Consider the following 26,291-nt stretch of genomic DNA (forward strand, 5'->3'; position numbering starts at 1 on the left):
AAACGGTTAATCCATGCGGGGGCGGGGCCAGGCCGAGCTGAGCAGCCAATCCGTGGGGGGGGGGGCGGGGCCAGGCCGAGCCCAGCGGCCAATCCGACGGTTGTCACTGTAAGGACACAATTTTGGAGCAACAGACAGACAGACAGACAGAATAAGGCAATTATATATATACTAGAAGGTGGCCCGATTCTACGCATCGGGTATTCTAGAATTTACGTATTGTGTAGTTCATGTATGATTTTTGTTATATATATAGATGTTGTTGTGTGTAGTTACCAAGTGTTTGTGTAGGGCGCTGTACATGTTCTGAGTGTCGCGGGGGGTGAGAGCGGTGTTGTATGTGTGTTGCGTGTGTTGCGTTGTTTGTGGAGCGCTGTGTGTCTGTAGCGTTGTGTGTGTGTGTGTGTTGTGCGGTTTGTGTGGGTGTGGTGTGTTTTGGGGGGAGGTATGTTTTGAGCAATGTGTGTGTTGTGCAGTATGTGCGTATATTTGTGTGTGCAGCGTTGTCTGTGTGTGTGGGTGTCTGTGTAGGGCGTTGTTTGTGATTCCTAGTGTGTGTGTGTTGTGCAGTGCGCGTGTGTGTGTGTGTTGGGGGGAGGTGTGCACCTCCCATCGTGCTCCATCCCCCATGCTGCGCACCCACCATCGTGCTGCATCCCCCATGCTGCGCACTCCCAAACGTGCTCCATCCGCCATGCTGCGCACTCCCAAACGTGGTCCATTCGCCATGCTGCGCACTCCGAAACGTGCTCCATCCGCCATACTGCGCACTCCTCATCGTGCTGCATCCCCCATGCTGCGCACTCCCAAACGTGCTCCATCCGCCATGCTGCGCACTCCCCATCGTGCTCTATCCGCCATGCTGCACACTCCCAAACGTGCTCCATCCGCCATGCTGCGCACTCCCAAACGTGCTCCATCCGCCATGCTGCGCACCCCCTATCATGCTCCATCCGCCATGCTGCGCACTCCCAAACGTGCTCCACCCGCCATGCTGCGCACTCCCAAACGTGCTCCATCCGCCATGCTGCGCACTCCCAAACGTGCTCCATCCGCCATGCTGCGCACTCCCAAACGTGGTCCATCCGCCATGCTGCGCACTCCCAAACGTGCTCCATCCGCCATGCTGCGCACTCCCAAACGTGCTCCATCCGCCATACTGCGCACTCCCCATCGTGCACCATCCGGCATGCTGCGCACTCCCAAACGTGCTCCATCCGCCATGCTGCGCACTCCCAAACGTGCTCCATCCGCCATGCTGCGCACTTCCAAACGTGCTCCATCCGCCATGCTGCGCACTTTCAAACGTGCTCCATCCGCCATGCTGCGCGCTCCCAAACGTGGTCCATCCGCCATGCTGCGCACTCCCAAACGTGCTCTATCCGCCATGCTGCACACTCCCAAACGTGCTCCATCCGCCATGCTGCGCACTCCCAAACGTGCTCCATCCGCCATGCTGCGCACCCCCTATCATGCTCCATCCGCCATGCTGCGCACTCCCAAACGTGCTCCACCCGCCATGCTGCGCACTCCCAAACGTGCTCCATCCGCCATGCTGCGCACTCCCAAACGTGCTCCATCCGCCATGCTGCGCACTCCCAAACGTGGTCCATCCGCCATGCTGCGCACTCCCAAACGTGCTCCATCCGCCATGCTGCGCACTCCCAAACGTGCTCCATCCGCCATACTGCGCACTCCCCATCGTGCACCATCCGGCATGCTGCGCACTCCCAAACGTGCTCCATCCGCCATGCTGCGCACTCCCAAACGTGCTCCATCCGCCATGCTGCGCACTTCCAAACGTGCTCCATCCGCCATGCTGCGCACTCCCAAACGTGCTCCATCCGCCATGCTGCGCGCTCCCAAACGTGGTCCATCCGCCATGCTGCGCACTCCCAAACGTGCTCCATCCGCCATGCTGCGCACTCCGAAACGTGCTCCAACCGCCATACTGCGCACTCCCAAACGTGCTCCATCCGCCATACTGCGCACTCCCCATCGTGCACCATCCGGCATGCTGCGCACTCCCAAACATGCTCCATCCGTCATGCTGCGCACTCCCAAACATGCTCCATCCGTCATGCTGCGCACTCCCAAACGTGCTCCATCCGTCATGCTGCGCACTCCCAAACGTGCTCCATCCGCCATGCTGCGCACTCCCAAACGTGCTCCATCCGCCATGCTGCGCACCCCCCATCATGCTCCATCCGCTTAGGAGTGCGCAGCATGCCGGATGGTGCACGATGGGGAGTGCGCAGTATGGCGGATGGAGCACGTTTGGGAGTGCGCAGCATGGCGGATGGAGCACGTTTGGGAGTGCGCAGCATGGCGGATGGACCACGTTTGGGAGTGCGCAGCATGGCGGATGGACCACGTTTGGGAGTGCGCAGCATGGCGGATGGACCACGTTTGGGAGTGCGCAGCATGGGGGATGCAGCACGATGGGGAGTGCGCAGTATGGCGGATGGAGCACGTTTGCTCAGCCTCTCTCCTTCCAGCCTCCCTCAGCATCAGCCCCCCCTCCCAGCCTTCCCCAAGATCAGCCTCTCTGCTCCCAGCCTCCTCCAGCACGCCGTGCTCCTCTGCCGACACTCACCCACACCCGATCGCATCCACTCACCCACACAACCGATCGCATCCACTCACCCACACAACCGATCGCATTCACTCACACACACAACCGATCGCATCCACTCACACACACAACCGATCGCATCCACTCACACACACACCCGATCGCATACACTCACACACACACCCGATCGCATACACTCACACACACACCCGATCGCATACACTCACACACACACCCGATCGCATACACTCACACACACACCCGATCGCATCCACTCACACACACCCGATCGCATACACTCACACACACAGACACTGACGATATTGCACATACGCGCTGATACTCACAACATCCGGGGATATCACATGCTTCTGGCCATGTGATCCTCCGTCAGGTCCTGGAAGCTCACAGCACAATATCGCCGCCGAGAAGCAAGCGATATCCCAGGATGTTGTGAGTATGTGGATGCGATGTGATGTGTGTATGTGAGTGAGTGTGATCTGATTTGTGTGTGTGTGTGTGTGTGTGCTGTTGTTATGTGTCTGTATGTTCTGCAGCTGCAGGACCTTGATGTGTGGATGCGATGTGATGTGTGTGTGAGTGTGAGCCGGTGTACACTGGTAACTATGATACACATCGGGTAACTAAGGGACCTTAGTTACCCGATGTGTATAATGGTTACCAGCTTTCACGGCCTCCGTTAAGATCCCAGCATCGCAAGGTTATGTGTGGCGCTGCCGGGATCCTGACGGAGCCGGTGTAGAAGCAAGCGATATCCCAGCATGTTGTGAGTGTGTGGATGTGATGTGTGAGAGTGAGTGTGAGAGTGAGTGTGATCTGATGTGTGTGTACTCACCTGGGAATCGGAGCCCCGTGTCAGTTGGGCCACAGCGAGCGTGCATTGCGTGAGGGGGCGGGGCCTGCAGAGAGCCGGGGCGAGAGGCCAATCCGTGTGGGGGGGCGGGGCCATGGCGAGCCCAGCGGCCAATCAGCTTTGTGTCACCGTAAGGACACAATTTCGGAGCATGACAGACAGACAGACAGACAGACAGACAGAATAAGGCAATTATATATATAGATAGATTCTAGAGTACTGTATATAAAAGCCTACTGCTGGTGGCCGCAGCTCATAAGGGAAAAACCTGGTGACAGGTTCCCTTTAAAGGGTGAATATTGATATTTAGGATTTCTACATCCAAATAGGTGGCACTAGTGTGCACAACCTGAAAAGACTATTTGCATATCCACTATACCAGATGCTTGCAGCAATGTTTAGCAGTGACTTCGCGTATAGCAATGATGCAATACCCTCAAAAACCACATGTGCCACTGTCACCAATTATCTAAAATGCAGATGTAAAAGGGTATGTGGCCAAAAATGACCCATCTATATGTGGCATGGATTTATGCTGCCCACATATTAAACATGAAAGTGGTGTATGTCTGAGAAACTCACTAGAATAATATGGTGTAAATGCCGCAGTTCTCCCAAATCCAACGTTATTTTTCTGTTGTTCCTGCACCTCTCCGTTGATGAGATATAGACCCCCCTCAACTCCACACAAAAATCTTGCCTTGTTAGCCAAGGGGGTGTGGTCCTCAGAACACATCGACAAACAAGTGTTGATTCCCACTTTTTATATATAGGGAAGAATGGGACATATTTCTAGAATGGAGAAGTCCAGGTACAAAAAGTAAAGAACCCAAAATGTAATTATTAGATATTTTGCATAAATTAAGCCTTGGCTTGGCGTGCGATCTAGAGCTGTGGATATAATTTTAGTTGCTTGGAGGATGTACACTTTTCATGATGTGGCTGACCAGCAGCAACAATATTTTGGGGATTAAGTCTGATGAGAAATCATTCGGGCACAGCGTGCGACCTAGCGGCTGTGTGCACTGTACAGTCAGCCATGGGAGAATTATTCGAGGGTGGGAGCCTCAGACTCTGTTCTAAGCGGCGGTCAGGAGGGAAGCCGGACACTTCTTACGGGGCCACAATCCGGCAAATACCAAACAGATCCGGCGCCGGATGCGTTTTTATTCTCATTGAATATTAGCGCCGGATTGTGCCTGATGCCCTTGCGTTTCATCTGGCGTGCGCTGGATCCGGCGAAATTTCTGGGTCCGGCTGCCAGAAAGGACGGACAAGGGAACTATTTTTGGTCACTGGTAAAAAAACGCACCGCTCCGACTCCGGCTCCGTGCGGTGTGTTGTAAAATGAAAACCTATGGGCGCCAGATCCATCGTAATGCAGCAAAAAACGCATTCCACCGACGGATCCAGGTTTTTAACTGAGCATGCTCAGATGTGTAAATTCCTTTCTGGTTAGAAAATTTCTCTCTCTCTGTCTCCCCCTCTCATCCTCACCGATCACCGGAGCGGTGCTTCACGGCTGTCACACTGCTCAGGCGGCTTCTCCTGCTTTGAAAATGCCAGCCGCTCATTATTCCATCTCGTATTCACTGCTTCCTCCGCCCACCGGCGCCTATGATTGGTTGCATTCAGACGAGCCCCAACGCTGAGTGACAGCTGTCTCACTGCAGCCAATCACAGCCGCCGGTGGGCTGGTCTAAATTTTGCAGTAAAATAAATAATTTTAAAAAAAACAAACCGTGGACGGTCCACCCCAATATTGATACTAGCCAAAGTAAAGTCACACGGCTGAGGGCTGGTATTCTCAGGATTGGGAGCCCCACGTTATGGGGAGCCCCCCAGCCTAAAAATATCAGCCAGCAGCCGCCCGGAATTGCTGCAGCCGTTAGATGCGACAGTCCCAGGACTTTACCAAACTCATCCCGAATTGCCGTGGTGCGGTAACAATCGGGGTAATAAGGAGTTAATGGCAGCCCATAAATGCCACTAAGTACTAGATTAATCATGGCAGGCGTCTATGAGACACCCCCCATGATTAATCTGTAGTTAAAGTAATTAAACACAAACCCCGAAAAATCCTTTATTTGAAATAAAAGACAAAAAAACACCCTCTTTCACCACTTTATTAAAATCCCCAAATACCCCTCCAGGTCCGACATAATCCACACGTCGCTACATCGGCAGCTTACAGGAGCGGCCGTAGAACACCACCGCTCACTGTGAGCTCCACAGAGCAACTGAAGTGAGCCGCGCTGTTGTTCCTCAGATTACCCGCGGCCACCACTGGATCCTCCAACTGTGACAGCAAGTCGCCCGAGTGACTGAAGTGAGCCGCACTGTCAGCGGTGACGTCATTCAGGTTACCCACGGCCACAGCTGGCTTCTTGGTACAAACTACTACAACAGTTCCAGTTTTTTACTGGATCCGTCGCATCAGTTTTACACAATCTGCGCCGGATTCGTGTGCATCAGGCACACACCGGATTGTGCCTGACGGCAAAAACCGGATGTGTGAAAGTAGCCTTAGAGTTGACTGTAAATTATGCCAACATTCTGTAAATAGGATATATATGTTAATGGTAGCACTATGCTAGAGATAAGCTGAGCTAACTAGGATGCTACAATGTATCTCCAGGAAATACCTATATAAAACTGACTGATGAATTAAAAAAGAGACAGAAATCTGCTTTGATACATGACTGTGTAAGCATGGTTCTTTCCCCTCTACGTACTTAGTCTCTTCAATTTAATCTGGTAGCGGGAACAACTTCTCAGAACGTCCCACACTAAGTGACAACGACAAAACGAATGGAGCAGTGTATTGTAACCACCGCTCCATTCTTTTCTGTAAGAAAGGTAGTATATAGGTGTCACCACCGCTAGGCTTCTTTCTGCTTTGTCTCACGAAGGAATTTTCAGTTGTAGGCCATTTTCACAAGTCCCTGTTTCCGGTACACGCGGTACCAGTTTCCACATATACGGACGGGCGACATGGACACATGTAGACCCATTAAAATCAATAAAATTGCTCACATGTCTGTTTTGACATGGACCTTGTGGAGCACATGCGTGTCTGTGTGCTCCACATGGCGACATGTCTGTTTTTGGCCAGCAGCATGCATATCACACGGACCACGCACCGATTGTCTAGACCACATAGAATTAAAGCAATCCTTAAATTAACAAGTATTTACTCTGTCCACGTTTATAGAATCAGGATGCAAACAAGAATGTTCTCCTTTTTACAGTATGTTCTTTTTTATGCAAAACTTGTAGATCTTCCTGCCCTCATTCCCCCAAAGCAAGGTAAACCTGATTTTGGAGCGCACCCCAGTCTATACAGTGCCTACAAGTAGTATTCAACCCCCTGCAGATTTAGCCGGTTTGATAAGATGCAAATAAGTTAGAGCCTGCAAACTTCAAACAAGAGCAGGATTTATTAACAGATGCATAAATCTTACAAACCAACAAGTTATGTTGCTCAGTTAAATTTTAATAAATTTTCAACATAAAAGTGTGGGTCAATTATTATTCAACCCCTAGGTTTAATATTTTGTGGAATAACCCTTGTTTGCAATTACAGCTAATAATCGTCTTTTATAAGACCTGATCAGGCCTGCACAGGTCTCTGGAGTTATCTTGGCCCACTCCTCCATGCAGATCTTCTCCAAGTTATCTAGGTTCTTTGGGTGTCTCATGTGGACTTTAATCTTGAGCTCCTTCCACAAGTTTTCAATTGGGTTAAGGTCAGGAGACTGACTAGGCCACTGCAACACCTTGATTTTTTCCCTCTTGAACCAGGCCTTGGTTTTCTTGGCTGTGTGCTTTGGGTCGTTGTCTTGTTGGAAGATGAAATGACGACCCATCTTAAGATCCTTGATGGAGGAGCGGAGGTTCTTGGCCAAAATCTCCAGATAGGCCGTGCTATCCATCTTCCCATGGATGCGGACCAGATGGCCAGGCCCCTTGGCTGAGAAACAGCCCCAAAGCATGATGCTGCCACCACCATGCTTGACTGAAGGGATGGTATTCTTGGGGTCGTATGCAGTGCCATCCAGTCTCCAAACTTCACGTGTGTGGTTGGCACCAAAGATCTCGATCTTGGTCTCATCAGACCAGAGAACCTTGAACCAGTCTGTCTCAGAGTCCTCCAAGTGATCATGAGCAAACTGTAGACGAGCCTTGACATGACGCTTTGAAAGTAAAGGTACCTTACGGGCTCGTCTGGAACGGAGACCATTGCGGTGGAGTACGTTACTTATGGTATTGACTGAAACCAATGTCCCCACTGCCATGAGATCTTCCCGGAGCTCCTTCCTTGTTGTCCTTGGGTTAGCCTTGACTCTTTGGACAAGCCTGGCCTCGGCACGGGTGGAAACTTTCAAAGGCTGTCCAGGCCGTGGAAGGCTAAAAGTAGTTCCATAAGCCTTCCACGTCCGGATGATGCTCCCAACAGTGGAGACAGGTAGGCCCAACTCCTTGGAAAGGGTTTTGTACCCCTTGCCAGCCTTGTGACCCTCCACGATCTTGTCTCTGATGGCCTTGGAATGCTCCTTTGTCTTTCCCATGTTTACCATGTATGAGTGCTGTTCACAAGGTTGGGGAGGGTCTTAATTAGTCAGAAAAGGCTGGAAAAAGAGATAATTAATCCAAATATGTGAAGCTCATTGTTCTTTGTGCCTGAAATACTTCTTAATACTTTAGGGGAACCAAACAGAATTCTGGTGGTTTGAGGGGTTGAATAATAAATGACCCTCTGAATAAACTTTTCTCAATTTAAAAAAAAAAGAAAAAAAAAAAAAATATGAAATAACATTCTTTTTAGCTGCAGTGCATTTCACACTTCCAGGCTGATCTACAGTCCAAATGTCACAATGCCAAGTTAATTCCGAATGTGTAAACCTGCTAAATCTGCAGGGGGTTGAATACTACTTGTAGGCAATGTATACTTTTAGAGTAGACACAATTCCATGGAATTCAACCTATAAAATCTAACATGTTGATACAGAGGAAGGTACTTATGTTCTGTAAGGTGCTATGGATCTTTTCTTTGGGTGGGCAATCCTTCTTTCCTGAAAATTCTGCCAACATTACAGGAGGTAGAATTTTAATTTTTCAGCAAGTTAGCGTCCAAATTTTAATCAGATTTTATTACCGTGTACTATTTTTTTTTTTTATTTATTTATTTATTTTTTTAAATCCACCATTCGGTGTCAGACATATGGGCCTTTTCATTTCAGTAATGTTCTGGTTCTATCAAGGGGTGGTGCTCACAGGATCCTCTGGGGCACGTCTTTTGGCTGCTCTACACTATTACCCTCTAAGTCATAACCCCTTGGAAAATTTCATTTACTGCTAATTGTTATGGCAAGATCTACTGTATTTTTTGGATTATAAGACACACTTTTCCTCCCAAAAATTTGGGAGGAAAATGAGGGGTGTGTCTTTAAATCCAAATGTAGCTTACCGGGAGGTGGTGGAGAGGGGTCACAGGAGGCAGGGCTAATGATGTGCGCTATGCTGGGGCTGCTCGATGCCGGGGCTGTGGGCAGCCAGTGAGGCATGGGCCATTCTGAAGATGTCGGCAGTGAGGCCTTCAAATAATGGCAGCCACAAAGTCGGCGCATGCCCAGATGGAGCTCTCGGCTCAATAACTTATGTGCGCACGCGCCGCCTCCGGTACAGTGACGTCCCAGCAGCGAGCTTAAGGAAAATGGCGCCTGGAAATGGCGCGTGAGCAGCAGACGAATTCTTGGTTTGTCACTGAGCCGATAACTCAATCTGCACACGCGCCGACTCCAGCTGCCATTTCTTTGAAGCCCGCACCAACGACATCTTGAGAATCGCCAGTGCCGCACCATTTGCAGTGAGCAACAGCACAGAGCAGCGCCTGCTGCCTGCAGTGAGCATCTGGCCCCCCTCTGCACCGCCTGCAGAATCGCCGTACTCCAGCACCATCCCTGCCTCCTGTGACACCGCTCCACCACTGCCGCACTCCCTACCCCAGTAAAACCTCACCGGATTATAAAACGAACCCCCATTTTTTTCCTTCTAAATTTGGGATGAGTCTTATAATCCGGTGCGTCTTATAAAATGAAAAATACAGTATGTATCTAGAACCGTAGAGAGGATGTCAAAAATTAACAAAAAACAAACTGGAATACTCAGGGGAATAGGAGGAATAAAAACGAAAACTGGCCACTTATCACCTGGTGACAGGGTCCCTTCATACTTGCAGAGTCTGTTTTTATCTATTATTTGGGATCTACTTGTCCGAAAGTATAAAGATTTTCAGGCATAAAATTAGAAGACCAATATAATGCATGTAAAATATATCTTTGCACCGTGTTAGCCAGTAGAGATAAAAAATTGTTTAAAAGAACTGAAGTCCTCAGTGGTTGATACCTTTTAATGGCTAACTGAAAAGATGGTAATAATAGCAGCTTTCGAGACTACTCAGGTCTCTTCATCAAGCATGGTATAACACAAAATCTGAAGAGTCACATATTTATACTTATATTTATATTTGTATAAATATGTGACTCTTCAGATTTTGTGTTATACCATGCCTGATGAAGAGACCTGAGTAGTCTCGAAAGCTGCTATTATTACCATCTTTTCAGTTAGCCATTAAAAGGTATCAACCACTGAGGACTTCAGTTCTTTTAAGCAATTTTTTATCAAGATAATGCAGTCATCTCACAAGTATCAAAAAACTGTTGTTAGAGGAGTAACATCGTCAACCTCTATCCTTTCTCTAGCGAAGCTGTGCACACCTCTGGAGCACCCTATGGAGCTGTAAAACCAACTACATGGATTAGTAACCCAAATGGGAGGGACCGTTACCAGATGTGACCTATCCGAGAATGCTGAAATTTCACAGCCGAAATTTATAAGAAAAAAAAATGTCAAGAACAGAACCGAACATAGGAGCAGGGAGAACTAGTGACCACCGGAAAGGCAAGTGATGAGGATCGGTGTGGGAGAGTATATATTCTTTCCCCCCCAATAATTATTGCTGAGAGAGAGGGCACACGAGAGAGGACGCGAGAGGGCAACGCGAGAGGGCAACGCGAGAGGGCAACGCGAGAGGGCAACGCGAGAGGGCAACGCGAGAGGGCAACGCGAGAGGGCAACGCGAGAGGGCAACGCGAGAGGGCAACGCGAGAGGGCAACGCGAGAGGGAAACGCGAGAGGGAAACGCGAGAGGGAAACGCGAGAGAGTTTTTAGATTTAGCAATGTAGCAAAGCTCAGAAAGTTAACCTGCCCACACCAGGCTCACTGTATACAAAGGCTATAGACAGTGAGCTGCTAATCAGAGGGGAAGGCGTGATGTCGGATTAGTGTAGTCTGGGCAATAAATATCAGTAAACAACAGTACACAAAGTAATAAATGGCACATTGTTGAACTATGTCTCGCTCTCCATCTCCTGTGGACTACAGATTACATAGCAAAAGCCTGCTCTAAGATTCCCTTTAGGGCTTATTCAGATGACAGTTGTTTGTCCTGGTCAGTTCCTTTTGTTTTTGCAGCCTACTGACAAGACCATCTTTTCAATGTGTTTTGTGTTGGATCGGATTGCACACGGAAGTGCTTCCGTGCCATCCATGTCCGGATGTCTATTTCGTTATGGAACATGTCCTAGTCTGTTAGGCAAACTGTGGACTGTGAGACCATACAAGTCATTGGGTCCGCGAAATCCCCGGAAGCCACACGGAAACACTTCCGTGTGGCTTCCGTCTATCGGTGCCCTTGCAGTCTATGTCCCACTGCCCTGCCAGCCCCACAGTGACTCACACAGTAGTGTGCGAGCAGCAAGTCAAGAGGTTATCCAAGTTCATTACCAGCGGTGATTATCTCCGCTGAACTTGTGACGTCAGCGCTCATCACTGACTTTCATGCCCGATGCGATGTCACCAAGTCTTGCGGGCGGTCCGAGACTGTGACTAGTGGTGACGTCACAAGCTCCGGCAATACTATGCGTGAGAACGCGGCAGCCATGGAAATCAGAGGCAAGCGCTGACGTCACAAGTTCAGCAGACTTTATCACCGCAGTTAATGATTTGATCTGGTCATGCCCTACAGTGACCTGGGATGACCTCATGATGTTCGCTCAGTCACTGCAATGCTCTCCCAGCCAATGGGGTACATCCTGTTCCTCATTGACTGGGACAGTGAGTATGAATCGTCCTTGAACCCCCTTATTGGATTACGCCGGACCCGGATTTGTTTTTTTCTTTTCAATAAATTGGTGAAAGAAGGAATGTGTTGGGGAGTGTTTTTTCAAATAAAAATATTTGTCGTCTTTTTTTTTTTTTAATTAGTGACTGGGTTAGTGAGGTCTTGTATCTGATAGAAGCTGTGACATCACAATGCCAGGGCTTGATGCCAGGTGACATTACACAGCTGGTTTCAACGCCATATAATTACCCCATTTGCCACTGCACCAGTGGATGCTGGGGTGGCTGCGGCCTGCTATTTTTAGACTGGGAAGGGTCCAATAACCGTGGACCTTCCTAATCTAAGAATACCAGACCACAACTGTCTGCTTTACCCTGACTGGTGATCCAATTTGGGGGGGGGAGCCTACATTTTCTATTTCAAATTATTTATTTTATTTAATTTAATATAAAATAACAGCGTGGGGAGACCTCAGTTTTGGATTACCAGCCAAGGTAGAGCTGCCAGCCCAGCTGTGGTCCGCTGTCTGCTTCACCTTAACTGGCTACAAAAAATAGGGGGGACCCCACATCGTTTTTTTGGGGTAAATAATGTATTTGTGGCTAAAAACAAAGCTAAGCACCCTTTACTGCAACATCTAAGGAACTAAAGGGTGCAAGATTACAAAATGCAGGGGAGTGGGACATAGTTATCTTTCCACAGTATGTAATCCTCTTTGGGGGTTTTTTTTAGTGGTCTGCAAAATTTTTTTTAAAAAAATGCAAGTCACACGGATGTAAAAATGGACCGTATATGTAACAGAATGGATGCGATTGTCACGCGGATGCATATGAGGAAAAACAGGACCGTTTTTTACGGATCGCAAAAAACGGGACTGTCGTGTGAATGTACCCTTACGTTGAAACGTTGTTCCATAAAGAAGGTTTACACCATTTTTAAACGCTTGACAACATAAGCGAAATAGAACTGGGACAGATAGAAAGACAAAGACAGATTAGATGATTATCTCCGTGTAGGTGTCTACACAAGGAGGATGCAGCTGACATGTTTTTTGATTATCTGGGGGAAGTAAATCAAATTACTGTCTCCATTATACAGAATAAGAAAAGTTTACGGAGAGAAGATGGAAAATCGAGGAGTGTTCTATCAGCAGGAGTACCGCACTAAACACTGCGTGGTGTGCAAACCATGGGGTGCACTCATTTTCATTTCCTTCAAACTAAATATCCTTAATTGCTTGAAGTACTAGAAGTAAACAAGAAAAACTCCACTTACAGATCTGCGCTGATTGCAGGAGCTGCCAACAAATCTTCAATTACATTTTTTTCTATTTGCAAAACAGAAGATATTTTATCGTTCCTGATATTTATGTGCCTGACCTGTATGTACAGCGCCATCACAGCATATTCTGTATGTATCACTCCCATAACCCCTCACCCCAGCCGTTCAAAAGTCTAGGTCATATTATAACAATGTGCTGCTCCTGTTAGCCCACAATCCATTACCCCCCTTACACATGCTAAGGCACTGTCATCAGCCCTGATCTCGGCAGCTCACAATCTAATCTATGGTAGTATGCATGGCTCCTTCTACCTCCTCCTCAGGAGCTCACAATGTAATATCTGGTAACAGGTTTGGCTCCTTCTACCTCCTCAGGAGCTCACAGTCTAATTTCTGGTAAAATGCATGTCTCCTTCAACCTCCTCCTTAGGAGCTCACAATTAATCTCTGGTAACATGCATGGTTCTTTCTACCTCCTCAGAATCTCACAATCTGATCTCTAGTAACATGTATGGCTCCTTCTACCTCCTCCTCCTCAGGAGCTCACAATCTAATCTCTGGTAAAATGCATGGCTCCTACCTCCTAGTAAGGAGCTCAGAATCTAATTTCTGGTAATATGCTTGGTGCCCTCTACTCCCTCCTTCTTAGAAGCTCACAAATGTATGGCTACTTCTACATTCTCCTCCTCAGGAACCCACAATTAATATCTGGTAACATGTATGATTCCTTCTACCTTCTCCTCAGGAGCTCACAATCTGATCTATGGTAAAATGCATGGCTCCTACCTCCTAGTAAGGAGCTCAGAATCTAATTTCTGGTAACATGCATGATTCCCTCTTTCTCATCCTCAGAAACTCACAAGCAATGTCTGGTAACTTGTGTGGTTACTTCTACCTTCTCCTCAAGAGATCACAATTAATATCTAACATGTATGGCTACTTCTACCTCCTCCTCAGGAGCTCACAATTAATATCTGGTAACATGTAGGCTACTTCTACCTCCTCCTCAGGAGCGCTCAATCTAATTTGTGGTAAAATGCATAGATCCTACCTCCTCTTCAGGAGCTCACAATCTAATAGCTGATAACATGTATGGCTCCTTCTACCACCTCCTCAGGAGCTCACAATCTGATATCTGGTAACATGTATAGCTACTTCTACCTCCTCAGGAGCGCACAGTCTAATTTCTGGTAAAATGCATGGCTCCTACTACCTCCTCCTCCTCCTTAGGAGCTCACAATTAATCTCTGGTAAAATGCATGGTTCTTTCTACCCCTCACAATCTGATCTCTGGTAACATGTATGGCTCCTTCTACTTCCTCCTCCTCAGGAGCTCACAATCTAATAGCTGGTAACATGTATGGCTCCTTCTACCACCTCCTCAGGAGCTCACAATCTGATCTCTGGTAACATATATGGCTACCTCTGCCTCCTCCTCAGGAGCTCATAATCAGTATCTGGTAATATGTATGGCTACTTCTACCTCTTTCTCAGGAGCTCACAATCTGATCTCTGGTATCATGCATGGCTCCTTCTACCTCCTCTATATATGGAGCTCACCATCTAATTTCTGGTAAAATGAATGGTTCCATCTACCTCCTCCTCAGGAGATCACAATTAATTATCTGATGGCATGCATGGTTCCTTTAAACTTCTCAAAACCTCAGAATTTAATTTCTGGTAACATGCATGGTTCCGTCTAACTCCTCCTCAGGAGATCACAATTAATATCTGGTAACATGCATGGCTCCTTCTACCTTCTCCTCCCCAGGAGCTCACAATGTAATCTCTCCCTACCCCAGAGGCTCACTATATAGAACAAGTATTCATTTATCACTCCATCCTTTATCATCATTTGCTCAGGTTGCTCTCGGTATGTCACATAGTGGATTTTTAAGGCAGCGTAGAAATCTCTGCTCTCCGTCTTCTGAAAGTCACATTTTGGGCAAACAATTAAAATGAACCAAAATTGTTGCACTGGTGTAGCAGAGCTGAATTTGTAAATTCTTGACGTGTAATCATTCATTTTCTATAGGACTGCAGGTAATTCACATGCACTCACCATGTAGCTCGCAACCGTTTAAATGACCAATTGGGCTCTCCTACATCCATCACTATGGACTAAGAATAGACCAGACCAAACCTATCTCCAAAGAATCCCCTCCTCCTTCCATAATCATCCATCCAGCACTTACCTTGTGGTCTTAACCCACATCCCGCGCCCCACAGGCAAAGTGAACACACAGGGTGCCAAAAACTTTTGGTGCTCCAGAGTGACCGTGCGTGGCTGGACACACATTAGATGTGCTGAGGAGGTGACGGGTGACATGAGATGACAGAAGGAGCCATTACCCCCAAAAACCAGAAGACGACAGACTTATTACCCCCCCCCATTACAACCCCAGGCTCCAAGCCTTGTACAGCGCCCCCATCACAGGAGCAGCACTGTGTGAACTGCACTTGTATCCCCAAGCATCCATGGCAATAATCCTGTTAACTCTTGCTGTGCCAGTCCAGGAACTTGCAGCATGTTGATGGTGGAAAGGAAACTGCATGCAAGAGCAAGAAAACCTCTGCTCCCAGCGCCGCTGCACTCCTCCTCTCCAGCTGCCTCCTGCCTTCAGTCTTACTTATAGACAGCGCAGGGTCCCCCTCCTCCCCACCACACATGTGCACATACATAACACCAGCGATGAGGACGATGGAGCAGAATTCACACCATCGAATGCCCACAGGCGGAGACTCGGCAGATCCCTCTCCTTCAGAATTAGTGTGTACGATACATGTAACCAGGGGCTGATAGAACTCTCATAGCCATCACCCATCCACAGCTCCCACTGTCACCAGAGCTGTCAATCACACCCTACTTGTCATCGCCAGGCAAGACGCTTCCCCGACTTGTGGAAATTACTTGGTAGCAGCCCCCTCCTCAATCATATCTGCTGCTCCAGCCCAACCATGCCTCCAAAAGGATATTCTACACAACTCCCAGATCAGATCCTTCACTCCCAAATTCCTCCATATCAGTTTCATTATTCCCAGCCTCCCTCCTTACCGGATAATTCACTCGCAAACTCCCACATACCAGATTCTTCACCCAGAGAATCCCAGATTCCAGATCCTACACATCCAGAATACCACTCATAGCAGATCCTTTACATCCAGAAATCCCCCTCATACCAGATCCTTCATACCAGATCCTTCACATCCAGCAACCCCCTCATACCAGATCCTTCACATCCAGCATCCCCCTCATACCAGATCCTTCACATCCAGCATCCCCCTCATACCAGATCCTTCACATCCAGCATCCCCCTCATACCAGATCCTTCACATCCAGCATCCCCCTCATACCAGATCCTTCACATCCAGCATCCCCCTCATACCAGATCCTTCATATCCAGCATCCCCCTCATACCAGATCCTTCACGTCCAGAATCCCCCTCATACCAGATCCTTCATACCTGATCCTTCACATCCAGGATCCCCCTCATACCAGATCCTTCACATCCAGGATCTCCCTCATACCAGATCCTGCACATCCAGCATCCCCCTCATACCAGAGCCGTCACATCCAGCATCCCCCGAATACCAGATTCTTAACAGGTAGAATCCACCTCATACCAGATCCTTCCCATCCATAATCCTCCTTACACCAGATCCTTCACGTCCAGAATCCCCTCATACCAGATGCTTCAGATCATACCACATTTTTCACCCAGAGAATTCCCCTCATACCAGATCCTTCACACATCCAGATTTCCCATCATACCAGATCCTTCACACATCCAGATTCCCCCTCATACCAGATCCTTCACATCCAGAATCCCCCTCATACAAGATCCTTCATATGCAGAATCCCCCTCATACCAGATGTTTCACATCAAGAATCTTTCATACCAGATCCTTCACATCCAGAATCCCCCTCATACCAGATCCTTCATGTACAGAATCCACCTCATACCAAATCCTTCAACATCCAGAATTCACCTCATACCAGATCCTATGAATCCAGCATCCCCCTCATACCAGATCCTTCACATTCAGGATCCCCCTCATACCAGATTCTTCACAACAAAAATCCCCCTCAACAGATCCTTCACAACCAGAATCTTTCATACTAGAACCTTCACATCAAAAATCCCCCTCATATCAGATATTTCCCCCAGAGAATCCTGCTCATACCAGATCCTTCACATCTAGAATCCTTTTAATATCTGGCACTTCACATCCAAATACCCCCTCACATCAGATCTTTAATTCCCAGAATCCCCCTCATTTTAGACCCTTGACTTCCACAGCCCACCAAATTTAGATCCTTTACTCTGAAAACCCCCATAATATTAGAGACGTCACATTCAAAACCCTTATCATATGAGGGCCTTCAATCTGAGATTCCCTCAAAATTAGATCCTTCTCATCAAGAAATCTTCCAACCCCCAATCAGATCAGTCCCTCCTCAATTCCGACCCTTCGCTCTCAGAATCCCGCTCATATCAGATATTTCACAACCAGACTCTTTTCTGCAAATTGAAATTCTAAAAACATCCACACAATTATCATTACTTGTCAAAGAGGTCTTGATAAGTAATTGTCAATAGTTGCTCATTTTGCAAATTGATTTTTTTTTTGTGCTGAAATATGATTAGCAGAAATTAAATATCCAACATTCAGGGCACACAACGCTGTAAGAGTAATGGAAAACGAGACGCACCCTTGTATAGGGCTCCAAACGGCATACAAGAGCGCCCACTAGAGGAGCAATGAGTAACTGCACGTACTGTATATCCGGCAATCCAGAGCATTAAAAACTTGGGAAGTGTGCAGGGCGGGAATGGAACATTTAGTCCTGGGTGGCACTATAATGGCGGGGGAGGTATTTTGAGCTTAGCTATGTGAGATATGTATAGTGCCTGGAGCAATAGAATATTTAAAAACTCACTAAAAATGATGAAGGCTATGGCATGCAGGGAGGTGCCAGAAGAGAAGCCCCCCTGGGTGGTCTGTATGAGACCCCTAAGGTTGCTTTGCTCTGACAAAGGCTTAGGTATGGGCGGCACAGTGGCTCAGTGGTTAGCACTGCAGTCTTGTGGTGGCTCAGTGGTTAGCACTGCAGTCTTGCAGCGCTGGGGTCCTAGGTTCAAATCCCACCAAGGACACCATCTGCAAGGAGTTTGTATGTTTTCCCTGTGTTTGCGTGGGTTTCCTCCGGGTTCTCAGGTTTCCTCCCACACTCCAAAGATATACAGATAGGGACTCTAGATTGTGAGCCCCAATGGGGACAGTGTTGCCAATGTATGTACAGCGCTGTGGAATTAATAGCGCTGTATAAATGAATAAAATTATTATTATTATTTATTAGTATAGAGAAAAAAAAGATGGTGTCCCTTAAAGTTTCCATATTCCCACGAGAGTGACGCCCGAGTGTGAAGTCAGGGGGCTCACAATAGGGTTGTAAGTAGTCAATGAGGCAGAGGATGATCAGATACCTATTGGAGGGTTAGCTGGTGTCCGTGTCGGACGTCCAATCTTAGGCTGTGTTCACATGTCCATTAATCATCCGTTAGAACAGAGCAGCAATCCATTGGCAAAAAAAGTTGTGCAAAAATTTGGATTTTTGCAGGATCCGTCTTTTTAGCATTGGAGTCTATGGAAAAAAAGATCCGTTAACTGATTGCTATTTAGCCATCTGTTCTTGGATTTCTAAAAGATTAGTTTTTTTCTTACTGGATCACTTTCAAATGGAAAATAAATAGCAATCCGTTAACAGATCTTCCATAGATTCCAATGTTAACAAAACGGATTCTACAAAAATCAAATTTAAAAAATAACGGACAAAAAAGTTGCATCTGTGGAACTTTGCAAACATATTGCTGCAGGATCTGTTCTAACGGATGATCACTGGACATGTGACCTCAGCCTTACTATGCCTACAGATTGCTAGTCCTCTACACAGAGGTCATAATGTTCAGGGTTTTCTTGCGAGAGGCCTGGGGACAAGGCCAGTGAGAAGTCTCCACAAATGATGGCAATATTGAGGCCTCCAGGAGAATTATGCAAAAACAGCAGAATTGACCCAAACAATCTAAAAGCAAAAATTTGGCAAATTGAAAGGTGAAGCAATCACCTCAAGTCTCAACTGGTACAACAGTTTTGAAACACACAAATTTTGTACTGGGATTGGACTGAAGAGGACTGGAGTAGAGTTCTTTCCTCTGATGAAGCCTCCTTCAGACTGATTGGGACACCCGGAAGAATGATAGTTCGGAGAAGACACTGAGCACTACCATGGCTCCTGTGTCTGCCAACAGTGAAGCCTCCTGAGACCTCTCATGTGTGGTGGCTTCTCCTCCACGGAGGGGACTCAACAATCTTGCCTAAGAAAATGACCATAAAGAATGGGCTCTACAGATCCTCTAAGAGCAACTTCTCCTGATCATGCAGGAACAATTTGGTGCTGATGCTTTTTTCTACTATGATGAAGACCATGTCACAAGGAAAAGTGATAGCCAAGTGGCTCAGTGATCAAAACATTAAAATTTTGGACCAAGAAACTTATCAGACCTCAATCCTATTGAGAACCTGTGATCAATCCTCAAAAAGCAGAAAGACAACCAAAACACAAATTGTGACACTCCAATAAGTGAATAGAGAATAACGGGTCATTAGTCAGGATTTGGCCCAGAAACCAATATTCGTCCGTCAGGGCGAAGGGCAGAAGTCTAGAGAAAGAAGGACAACTCTTGGAGACTGGGCAGAAACTTCATGTTGATATAAATAAAAATGGAAAAACTTGTAAAATGCTGAAAATTGTATTTCAATAACCATAGAAACATCCAACTAAAGATATCCCCTCCGAAGCAGGAAACGTTGAGAAAACTAAAATTTGTCTCCAAAAACTTGCGCCCATGCTTGTGACCACCGTGCTTGATGAGATTTTGTCCCAGTGATTTGCCTCTGTGAGATCTGGACCATTATATGGAAGTGGCTTCCATATCCAGTTATGTGAACGCTTCAGTTAATATCCCGCTCTTCATTACCCCCTGGTGCGTCCTCGCTGTGCCATATATTACATGTATATATAAATCTACTGACAGGGCGCGGTATCCATTACAGTTCACAAGCATCTCCTTCAGGATTAGTCATGGTGCCAGGTATCTGCTCCCTGAAGAAGAAATATCCTATTTTCTAGAGACGTCAGATATGACCTCTATACTGGAAGGTTCCTCGATGCAGGGATTAACTCTGTAGCGCCAGGGACACCGGAAGAATATCTTCAAGGTTGTATCATCCATTCATACAGTCTCAAACAATTCCACAATATACAAGTGCATCTCAAACTAGATCATCAAAAAGCTAATTTATTTCAGCAATTCAATACAAGAAGGGAAACGCATATTTTATATAGAGTCATTACACACAGAGTGATCTATTTCAAGTGTTTATTTCTGTTACTGTTAATTATGGCTTACAGCCAATGAAAACCCAAGTCATTATCTTAGAAAATTAGAATAATTACCACAAAACACCTGAAAAGGCTTCCTAAGCTTTTAAAATGGTCCCTTAGTCTGGTTCAGTAGGCTACACAATCATGGGGAAGATTGCTGACTTGACAGATGTCTAGAAGGCAGTCATTGACACACTCCATAAGGAGGGTAAGCCACAAAAGGTCATTGCTAAAGACGCTGGCTGTTCACAGGGTGCTGTATCCATGTATATTAATGGTAAGTTGAGTGGAAGGAAAAAATGTGGTAGAAAAAGGTGCACAAGCAACCGGGATAACTGCAGCCTTGATAAGATTGTTAAGAAAAGGCCATTCAAAAATTTGTGGGAGATTCACAAGGAGTGGACGCTGCTGGAGTCAGTGCTTCAAGAGCCACCACACACAGACGTATCAGGACATGGGCTACAACTGTCGCGTTCCTTGTGTCAAGCCACTCATGACCAATAGACAACGCCAGAAGCGTCTTACCTGGGCCAAGGAGAAAAAGAACTGGACTGTGTTACTCAGAGGTCCAAGGTGTTGTTTGCAGATGAAAGTAAATTTTGCATTTAATTTGGAAATCGCGGTCCCAGAGTCTGGAGGAAGAGTGGAGAGGCCACAATCCAAGCTGCTGAAGTCTAGTGTGAAGTCTCCACAATCAGTGATGGTTTGGGGAGCCATGTCATCTGCTGGTGTAGCTCCACTGTGTTTTATCAAAACCAAAGTCAGTGCAGCTGTCTACCAGGAAATTTTAGACCACTTCATGCTTCCCTATGCCGACAAGCTTTTTTGGAAATTTCATTTTCCAGCAGGACTTGGTACCTGTCCACACTGCCAATAGAACCAATACCTGGTTTACTAACCACAGTATCACTATGCTTGATTGGCCACCAAACTCGCCTGACCTAAACCCCATAAAGAATCTATAGGGTATTGTCAAGAGGACGATGAGAGACAACAATGCAGACAAGCTGAAGGCTGCTATCAAAGCAACCTGGGCTTCCATAACACCTCAGCAGTGCCACAGGCTGATCGCCTCCATGCCACGCCGCATTGATGAAGTAATTTATGCAAAAGGAGCCCTGACCAAGTATTGAGGCATTTACTGTACAGACTTTTCAGTAGGCGCCAACATTTGAGTGTAAATCATTTTTTCAGTTGGTTTTATAAAATATTCTAATTTTCTGAGATAATGACTTTTGGGTTTTCATTGGCTGTAAGCCATAATCATCCACATTACCAAAAATACACACGTGAAATAGATCCCTCTGTGTGTAATAATATAATATACAGTATAGGAATAGATCCCTGTGTGTGTAATGACCACATAATATGTAGAAATACATCCCTCTGTGTGTAATGACTTTATATCATATATAGGAATAGATTCCTCTGTGTGTAATTACTCTAATATGCAGTATGTGTTTTCCTTTTTGTGTTGAATTACTGAAATTAAAAGGGAACCTGTCAGCAGGAATTCACTCCCCCCCACCAAACTATTTAATATGTCCATGTAGCTCTTTGAAAGACAAGTTTTTCAACACCTGTATGAGGCCAGTCCATTCCTCAGCTATTGTGAAAACAGTGTTTAAAATTATATGATAGATCTGAAGCCTCTGTCACTCCAGTTCTATTCCCCACCAAGCGCCGCAGCCTCCTGCTATCTGGAGTGGCCATTCTGTTCCTCCATTACTGAGAAATCAGTGTTTGATTTGATATACAAAATCACAATGAGGAATTATGTGTAGATCTGAAGCCTCCGTCACTCCAGCTCTATCCCCCACCCAGGGCTGTGGTCACGCCAGGTACCAGAAGTACCAAGCAAGCGGCGAAAGGTAATGGAAGAGGACCTCTGTGTCTAGGGAAGACTGAGATGGTGACCCCTGGCCAAACCTCCTGCTGGTCCCTGTAGTCCCTCACCACCATAGATGGGTTCCACACCTATGCGCTGAGCCGGATACCTGACCCTAGGTATCTCTAGTGCTTGACCCTAAATAGGGAATGGGTGGGAGGAGCTCTTTGTCAACCCTACTAAACACTAAAGAGGACACAAGGGGGAAAAACTGGGGAAAAAGCATGAACTACTTATCCACAGATGACGCGGTCAGAAGTTCAGCAAAGTAACAAAAACAATAGCACAGATAAGTGCAAGCCACCTGCTTGCAACCAGAGCTTAAATGAAAAGAATAATATCACCAGCACCAGTCTAGGGGAGGTGGGAATATCATAGTATCATAGTATCATAGTTTTTAAGGTTGAAGGGAGACTCTAAGTCCATCTAGTTCAACCCGTAGCCTAACATGTTGATCCAGAGGAAGGCAAAAAAAACCCCAATGTGGCAAACAAGTTCCAATGGGGAAAAAATTTCCTTCCTGACTCCACATCCGGCAATCAGACTAGTTCCCTGGATCAATACCCTGTCATAAAATCTAATATACATAACTGGTAATATTAAATTTTTCAAGAAAGGCGTCCAGGCTCTGCTTAAATGTTAGTAGTGAATCACTCATTACAACATCATGCGGCAGAGAGTTCCATAGTCTCACTGCTCGTACAGTAAAGAATCCTCGTCTGTGATTATGATTAAATCTTCTTTCCTCAAGACGTAGCGGATGCCCCCGTGTTCCAGTCGCAGGCCTAGGCGTAAAAAGATCTTTGGAAAGGTCTCTGTACTGTCCCCTCATATATTTATACATTGTGATTAGATCCCCCCTAAGCCTTCGTTTTTCCAAACTAAATAACCCCAAGTTTAATAACCTGTCTTGGTATTGAAGCCCACCCATTCCTCTAATAATCTTGGTCGCTCTTCTCTGCACCCTCTCCAGTTCAGCTATGTCCTTCTTATATATCGGTGACCAGAATTGTACACAGTATTCTAAGTGCGGTCGCACTAGTGACTTGTACAGAGGTAGAACTATATTTTTTTCATGAACACTTATACCTCTTTTAATACATCCCATTATTTTATTAGCCCTGGCAGCAGCTGCCTGACACTGTCCACTAAAGTGAAGTTTACCATCCACCCATACACCCAAGTCTTTTTCTGTGTCTGTTTTACCCAGTGTTCTACAATTAAGTACATAATCATAAATGTTATTTCCTCTACCCAAGTGCATGACCTTACATTTATCTACATTAAACTTCAATTGCCACTTCTCAGCCCAATCCTCCAATTTACATAAATCTCCCTGTAATATAAAATTATCTTCCTCTGTATTGATTACCCTGCAGAGTTTAGTATCATCTGCAAATATTGAAATTCTACTCCGCATGCCCCCAACAAGGTCATTTATAAATATGTTGAAAAGAAGCGGGCCCAATACTGACCCCTGTGGTACCCCACTATGAACTGAGACCCAGTCCGAGTACGTACCATTAATAACCACCCTTTGTTTCCTATCACTGAGCCAGTTTTTAACCCAGTTACACATATTTTCCCCTATCCCCATTATTCTCATTTTATGCAGCAACCTTTTGTGTGGCACCGTATCAAAAGCTTTTGAAAAGTCCATATACACAACATCCACTGCATTTCCCTGGTCCAGGCTTGAACTTACCTCTTCATAGAAGCTGATCAAATTAGTTTGACAGGATCGATCCCTCATAAACCCATGTTGATACTCTGTCATAAGGTTATTTTTCTTGAGATACTCCAGTATAGCATCTCTCAAGAAACCCTCAAGGATTTTACCAACCGTAGAGGTTAAACTTACCGGCCTATAATTTCCCGGCTCAGTTTTTGTCCCCTTTTTGAATATTGGCACCACATTTGCTATGCGCCAGTCCTGCGGTACCGACCCTGTTATTAAGGAATCTGAGAAGATTATAAATAATGGTCTATCACAGAACTCAATTCCTGTAGTACTCTGAGGTGTATGCCATCCGGGCCCGGAGATTTGTCAACCTTAGTGATTTCGAGGCGGCGGCATACTTCCTGCTGGGTTAAGCAGGTAATATTCAAGGGTGAATTTATGGTATCACTGGTCATGTCATCTGCCATGGCATTTTCTTGTATAAAAACCGTAGAAAAAAAGTCATTCAGCAGGTTGGCTTTACCCTCATCCCCTTCCACCATTTCACCAAGACTATTTTTAAGGGGGCCAACACTATCGCTTTTCAGTTTTTTACTGTTTATGTAGTTAAAGAATATTTTAGGATTATTTTTACTTTCTCTCGCAATGAGTCTCTCTGTCTCAAACTTAGCTAACTTAATTTGCTTTTTACATATTTTATTTAATTTTCTATAATTATATAATGCCTCATCACTACCTATATTATTTAAGCTCCAAGAGAATATTGAGAATCCGCAGCTGGGTGGAAGGTGAGCTCCTGCTCGGTCCAAAAGAGATGAAAATACAGCAGGAAAGCTACCTAATACAATTAATACGAAAAGCAGGAACAATAGAAAATCAGGGAGCATTTTGCACAGCTAAACGCTGTGACCTTCTATTGCCAGAAACCACATGACTGTCACCTGTGACAGCCACCCCCTCGAGCTCGATTTACACCCTATATGCCGTGTGACCAAACATAGCAGCCATCAGTCAGGCAGGAGATGGCGGCGCTAGGCGTGGAATAGAGCTGGAGTGACAGAGGCTTCATATCTACCATAGTCATTTGCATGTCAAATCAAAGACAGATTACTCAGTGATGAAGGAATGGACTGGCCATGTAAGGGTAATGTACAAGTCGTAGAAGTCATCTTTGAAATAGCTAAATGCACATACAAATAGTTTTGGGAGGGTGAAATTCTAGTTTCCCTTTAAGGAACTGAATAGTTAACGTTTACAGGATGTGAACTGAAGAACATGACAATGGTAAATCCAGGGCAGATGCTCAAAAATGTGCTCCGCCGTCAGCGCCATGGGTCTTCTAAAGGCAAAATCCACTGAGGAGATGAAATGTCTCGCTGACATAACTGGGCTACATTCATTTATCTTCTCATCCCCCGGATACAGAAGACAAGGATGGGAGGACAAAGACTGCAACTGTCCCCCGGAATATGGGGGTCTTTCATGTCTGCACTCGTGACCCACAAATCAAATATTCAGGGCACGAAACACCAAGGGTCAAGTGGCCAACTGGTATCTAACAAGTGACAGAGTAGGAAATTATTAATAACTAGAAGGTGGCCCGATTCTACGCATCGGGTATTCTAGAATTTACGTATTGTGTAGTTCATGTATGATTTTTGTTATATATATATATATATATATATATATATATATATATATATATATATATATATATATATATATATATATATATATATATATATATATATATATATATATATATATATATATATATATATAGATGTTGTTGTGTGTAGTTGCCAAGTGTTTGTGTAGGGCGCTGTACATGTTCTGGGTGTTGTCTGGGTGTGACGGGGGGTGAGAGCGGTGTTTGTGTGTTGCGTTGTTTGTGGAGCGCTGTGTGTCTGTAGCGTTGTGTGTGTGTTGCGCGGTTTGTGTGGGTGTGGGGTGTGTGTTTTGGGGGGAGGTATGTTTTGTGCAATGTGTGTGTTGTGCGGTATGTGCGTATATTTATATATGCCGCGGTGTTTGTGTGTTGGGTGTTGTGTGTGTGCGGCGTTGTCTGTGTGTGTGGGTGTCTGTGTATGGCGGTGTGTGTGGTTCCCAGTGTGTGTGTGGTGTGTTTGTGTGTGTTGGGGGGAGGTGTGCACCTCCCATTGAGCTCCATCCCCCATGCTGCGCACCCCCCATCGTGCCCCATCCTGCCCACCCCCCATCGTGCTCCATCCCCCATGCTGCCCACCCCCCATCGTGCTCCATCCCCTATGCTGCGCATTCCCCATCGTGCTCCATCCCCGATGCTGCGCACCCCTCATCGTGCTCCATCCCCCATGCTGCGCACTCCCCATCGTGCTCC

General features: G+C 46.2%; 1 protein-coding gene across 5 annotated transcripts in view; it reads right to left on the bottom strand.

Moving 5' to 3' along the window:
- UNC13B (unc-13 homolog B) overlaps positions 1-26,291 on the bottom strand; it is a 436,326-nt gene that overhangs the window by 192,093 nt on the left and 217,942 nt on the right. The window contains exon 1 of one of the 5 annotated variants that reach the window (XM_075327025.1): positions 15,112-15,680. The exons of 3 other annotated variants lie outside the window; for them this stretch is intronic. The gene's annotated coding sequence lies outside the window, so the exon portion shown is untranslated. Of the gene's footprint in view, positions 1-15,111; positions 15,687-26,291 lie in introns of those variants that run through there. One more of the 5 variants, XM_075327058.1, reaches the window with a different exon arrangement.

Source organism: Anomaloglossus baeobatrachus, chromosome 1 (assembly GCF_048569485.1).
Source record: "Anomaloglossus baeobatrachus isolate aAnoBae1 chromosome 1, aAnoBae1.hap1, whole genome shotgun sequence".
NCBI lineage: Eukaryota > Metazoa > Chordata > Amphibia > Anura > Aromobatidae > Anomaloglossus > Anomaloglossus baeobatrachus.